Raw genomic sequence first — 6,090 nt, 5'->3', positions numbered from 1 at the left:
CTCCACACAGGTAAAAACAATGACTGCAGATGCTGGAAACCAGATTCTGGATTAGTGGTGCTGGAAGAGCACAGCAGTTCAGGCAGCATCCAAGTAGCTTTGAAATCGACGTTTCGGGCAAAAGCCCTTCATCAGGAAGGGCTTTTGCCCGAAACGTCGATTTCGAAGCTACTTGGATGCTGCCTGAACTGCTGTGCTCTTCCAGCACCACTAATCCAGAACCTCCACACAGACGGCCGAGTCAAAGAGGTCTAATGTCTAAACCATTGTATTTTCTGATCAACCTGTTCAGGGATGTTATTGCACATCTCTGAAACAGGTGGGGTGTAGAGTCATAGAGATGTGCAGCACTGAAACAGACCATTCAGTCCAACTCATCCATGCTGACCAGATATCCCAACCTAATCTAGTCCCATTTACCAGCACTCGGCCCATATCTCTCTAAACCCTTCCTATTCATATACCCATCCAGGTGCCTTTTAAATGCTGTAATTGCACCAGCCTCCACTACTTCCGCTGGCAGCTCATTCCATACTCACATTTATTCCTGATGAAGGGCTTTTGCCCGAAACGTTGATTTCGCTGCTCCTTGGATGCTGCCTGAACTGCTGTGCTCTTCCAGCACCACTAATCCAGCCTCTGTGTGAAAAAGCTGCCCCTTAAGTCCCTTTTATATCTTGCCCCTCTCACCCTAAACCTATGTCCTTTAGTTCTGGACTCCCCCCCACCCCAAGTAAAATGCTTTGTCATTTCCCTATAGGACCCTAACCTATCCATGTCCCTCATGATTTTATTAAACCTCTATAAGGTCACCCCTCAGCCTTCAACCCCAAATCCTCCAACCCTGGCAACATCCTTGTGAATCTTTTCTGAACTCTTTCATGTTTCACAACATCCTTCTGGTAGAAAGGAGACCAATGTCCTGTACAGCCGCAACATGACCTCCCAACTCCTATACTCAATGGTCTGATCAATGAGGTATACCAAACATCTTCTTCACTTTCCTATCTACCCGTGACTCTACTTTCAAGGAACTATGAACCTGCACTCCAATATCTCTTCATTCAGCAACACTCCCCAGGACCTTGCCATTAAGTGTATAAGTCCTGCTCTGATTTCTTTTTCCAAAGACTTGAACCTGTCTGTCTAATATAAAGCGAGGCTCTTCTGGCAGCAGCAGTAGTGTCCTTACCTCTGAGCCGGGATGCAGGGCCTGAGTTCAAGTATCAAACTGTGTACTATCATCTCTGACCACGTTGATTAAAAAAAACATCTCAGATACAGAGTGGCCCGCCCCAATTCTGTGTTCCTACATTCAGCCTCCTGTTCACTGTCTCTCTACTCTTCACTGAACCCTGTCTATCCTCGGTCCGGCTTGCCCTCCCAGAACATGGCGATACCTCAGATAGTCCCACGTGTAACCTTTAGCCATGACTATGGCTTCTTGACCTCGGCGCCTTTACAGTATGCCCCAACCCTCGCCTTCTCACAGAATTTCAGACAAATAGCTGTCATTTCCTCACTTTGAATCATTTGCAACATTGTATTGGCTTGTATCGAGGCGCAGCATCTACTCTTGTAAATTTGTAACAGAAGGTGTTCTAGGGGACATTTTTAAATCAAAAGGATTCTCACTGAGAAAGGCATATTGTGACACCAACTCCGAGACCAGACTAAAATTACGGAATTTCTTCTTCACAAACGTGGGAGGGTATGAATTCAGATTCAGTTTGTTCATCTAGCAGCTGCAATATCAGACATCTGGAAAGTACTGGACTATTATGAATACATGGCTTGGCACTTATTGTGCTGAAAAAGAATTGGCTTCCTGTCTGCTAATCCTGTTTCTACGTTTGTGGAATAGAAGCTTAGTTCAGGATCTCGTTCGCATTCTCTCTATCCCGATCTCTGCAGTCTGCGATAAAACACAGGTTCACTTGCAAAGTTTTAATCAAAATAATCGGCAGGGTAGTTAAAGAAGCTTGTATTGTTCGTGAAGTTTGTCACTACGCTGACATAGATTTCAAGTTAATAACTTTTAAATTGCTGAAATTATTTTTATCAACAAACGTTAGTTGCATAAACACATAAATTGCTGAAAAAAGTGAGATTGGCAGGATTTGTCGAGAGAGAAGCAGTGTTAACGTTGCGATTATTGCTCAAATAACGTGCAACAGCTTCCAACAGAATCAGCTGTGAGTTGCCCAGGACGTGAATGTGGCAAAGTGGATCAAAGAGGTTCAGTCCGTACACGTTGAAACTGCATTTAAACACATGGCAAGAAACAACAATAACCTTGAAGCGGAAAAGCTAGGCGTCACTTTGTTACAGCTCAAGGGACAGCGAGAACTGCCTGAGAAGTAAAGGCAAGCTGGCCTACATCTTGTGTTAATAGACGGATTAGCTGATTGATGTGAAACAGTAGTGAGGCACGGGAGGCTATGGCACAGGCTCATTCGCTTGAGTAATAAATTGTCGTAGCGTCCAATGAAGTGCATGGACTACCCATGGTAACTGTAAGGTTACTGGGATAGTGTAAGGGCTAGATTTAGGTGGCATGTTTGTTGCAGGGTCGGTGCAGACTCGATGGGCCGAATGACCACATTCCGTACTGGAGGGATTCTATGAAGCTATGAACTCCAGAGCTCCTTTTATGATTGGGTACATAGAGCTGGACCTTGATCAGAAGGGCCAATGGGCCAGGAGTGGCAGATGGAATTTAATTTAGATAAATGTGAGGTGTTGCATTTTGGAAAGGCAAACCAGGGTAGGACTTAAACACGTAATGGTAGGGCCTTGGGTAATGTTGCCGATCAAAGACACTGGGGTATGCAAGTGCATAGTTCCTTGAAACTGGAGTTGCAGATAGACAGGGTGGTGTGGAAGGTATTTGGCATGCTTTTATCTTCATTGGTCAGAACAATGAGTACAGGAGTTGGGATGTCATGTTGCAGCTCCACAGGACCTTGTTAAGACCACTTCTAAACTATTACGTACAATTCATGTCGCCCTTTTATAGGAAGAATGTTGTTAAACTGAAGAAGGTTTAACAACATCCTTTTATAAACCTTTTGGAGGTTTATAAATTTATAAAAGGTCTTTTCCCCAGACAGCAAAGGTAAGAGGGGAAAGATTTAAAAAGGTGGTGGTATATGTATGAAACAAACAGAAAAAGGATGTGGTACACTTACAACATTTAAAAGGTGTTTGGATGGGTACATGAACAGGAACTGTAGAGGCATATGGGCTAAGTGCTGGCAAATGGGACTAGGTCAGATTGGGATGCCTGGTTATTGCAGATGAGTTGAACCAAAAGATCGGTTTCCATGCTGTATAACTCTACGACTCTGACAATAGAAAAAAAGAGGGTTATATCACTGTCATGTTTATAATACAATAAATAAGTTGAATGTAAAAGAGGAACAAAGAGAAGAGGAGGAAAATAAATTGTTTGCTGGATAGTCAAATTGAGACTGACAAGGAACTTGGAGAATTTAGTGTCATACAGCACAGAAACAGATCTTTCAATCCAACTCATCCATGCTGACCAAGTTTCCCAAACTAAACTTGTCCTACTTGCCTGCATTTGGCTCTCAACTTTTCCTATTCACATACCTGACCAGCACGGACACTTCTTCTGGCAGTTCATTTTACACACTAACCACTGTCTGAGTGAAAATGTTGCCACTCTAGTCCCTTTTAAATTTTTATCCTCTCACCTTAAAAATATGCCTTCTAGTTTTAAACTCTAGGGAAAAGACATTTGCTATTCTCCTTATTTATGCTCCCTCATGATTTTATAGACCTCTATAAGGTCACCCCTTCAATCTCATACACTCCAGTGTAAAAAGTTCCAGGCTATCTGGCTAACCTTTCAAACCTGACAACATCTTGGTAAGTCTTTTCTGAACCCTCTCCAATTCAATGATATCCTTCCTATAGCAGGGTGACCAGAACTGTATTCAGCACTCCAAAAGTAGCTTCGTCCAATGTGTACTGTACAACCTCAACATGACATCTCAACTCATGTACTCATTGGCTTAAGCAATGAAGACACAATTAAAGGCCAAAGTAAGTAACTCAGCACTTGCCTTCTTGAAAAAGTGAATGTTGCAAATATTGCACTGAAGGAAAAAATAGTGAAATTAGATCGGATGAAATAGAGCTAATTTAAAGATTTTCAGCAGTCAAAGTAGAACAAATGGAAGTTTCCCAGATTTCTGAGGGAAGTGATGGAGGATTTGCTGAAGTTCTGGTTGCAATCTTCCAATTCTCCTTCAATATGGGAGTGGTGTCAGAGTACTAAATATTGCAATTGTTAAGCACCTGCTCAAAAAGATTTAAGACTGAAAAATTGAGCAAGTTCAGGCCAGTCAGCCAAATATCAATCTTGACAAAACTTTTATCGACCTGATCATGAGATAAAATTAATAGGTACATGGTTAAGTATAGATTAGTAAATGAGCATCAACATAAATTTATCAAAAGTAAATTCTAGGTAGCTAACAAAATTGAGTTATATATTTAAATAACAGAGTATGGATGAAGAAAATGTGCTTGATGTTGTGTACATGGACTTCAAAAAGTGATTGATAACATACTGCATAAAATTAGTAAAAATGAACATGTGATTAAAGTGGCAGAGATTAATTGGGTACTGTTAACAATAAGGGACCATTAAGTATTATAGATAAATTTGAACATTCAGTGGTTTAATTAATACAAGACTTACACCTTTTTAATAAAAACAATTTTTATTGTGTATAAAAAATTTAAACAAATCAAACAGTCTTAACACTAACATTACTATAATAACAGCAAAATACTACAAATGCTAGCCATCTAAAGCAAGAGAAATTGGAGAAATCCAGCAGATCTGGCAGCATCTGCGGAGAGAGAAACAGAGTTAACATTTCAAGTCCAATATGACTTGATATTTTCAAGAAATCACATAAGACATCAAAACTCTTTTTTTCTCACACAGATGCTGCCAGACATGCTGAGCTTCTCCAGCATTTTCTGTTTTATTTATTGTCATAATTATATTTGTTATACATTTCTTACTCCTTACTACCCCAATCCTTTCTGAATTAGATGTATCAACTAAGGTATTTAATTCTGTCATAACCTTCCATAAGTTTAACACTGTACTCTGAAAACCAGTTTAGTTTTCAATTCCAGCAATCTTTTTTTCATAGAATTTCTACAGTGTGGAAACAGGCCATTCAGCCCATTGGATCCACTCTGACCCTCCAACGAGCATCCCACCAGACCTAACCTGCTACCCACTAACACCACATTTCACATTGCCGATCCACCTAACCTACACATCTCTGGCCACCAGGGACAATTTGGCACGGCCAAACCACCCTAATATGCACATCTTTGGAAACTGGAGCACCTGGAGAAAACCCATGCAGATACAGGGAGAATGTGCAAACTCCACACGGCCAGAGGGTGGAATTGATCCTGGGTCCCTGGCACTCTGAAGTAGCAGTGCTAACCACTGAGCCACCATGCATCCCTCCACTGAACCAGAGATAAGTCTTTTATTTACTTCCCCTTGACTATGAATGTCTCAGTTCATTATTCTGTTTATCTTCTCAATACTTTCAAGCTAATCTGCTGCGTGCTTTCTTTTACCACAAAGCTCTGAGGGCCACTATAGATTTATCAGCTTATTTAAAACTTACCAATCTTGAAATTTCTCCAAGAAAAGGAAATAATTCCAGAGCATTACACCCCGGAAACCAAAGGCATTGCTGCCAACCATGAAGCATTTAAAATATGGGACAAAAGTAGACAGAATTAGAGTGCATCTGCAATAACCTCAGAAGGTTGTGGTTGGTATAACTTAGAGATAGGAAATTGAAAGGCCATGAGCAGCTTTGAAATAAGGTTAACAATTTTAAAGTCAAAATTACACAACACTCGATTATAGTCCAACAGGTTTATTTGGAAGCACTAGCTTTCTTCATCAAGTGATTGTGCAACAGGACCACAAGACATAGAATTTATAGCAAAAGGGTTACAGTGTCATGGAGCTGTCATGATACATTAAATCAATTTAGATGGTCTTTCATCTTTTAG

Source organism: Chiloscyllium punctatum, chromosome 38 (genome assembly GCF_047496795.1).
Source record: "Chiloscyllium punctatum isolate Juve2018m chromosome 38, sChiPun1.3, whole genome shotgun sequence".
Classification (NCBI taxonomy): Eukaryota; Metazoa; Chordata; class Chondrichthyes; order Orectolobiformes; family Hemiscylliidae; genus Chiloscyllium; species Chiloscyllium punctatum.
The sequence above is the reverse complement of the archived record's forward strand: the minus strand, read 5'-3'. Positions refer to the sequence as shown.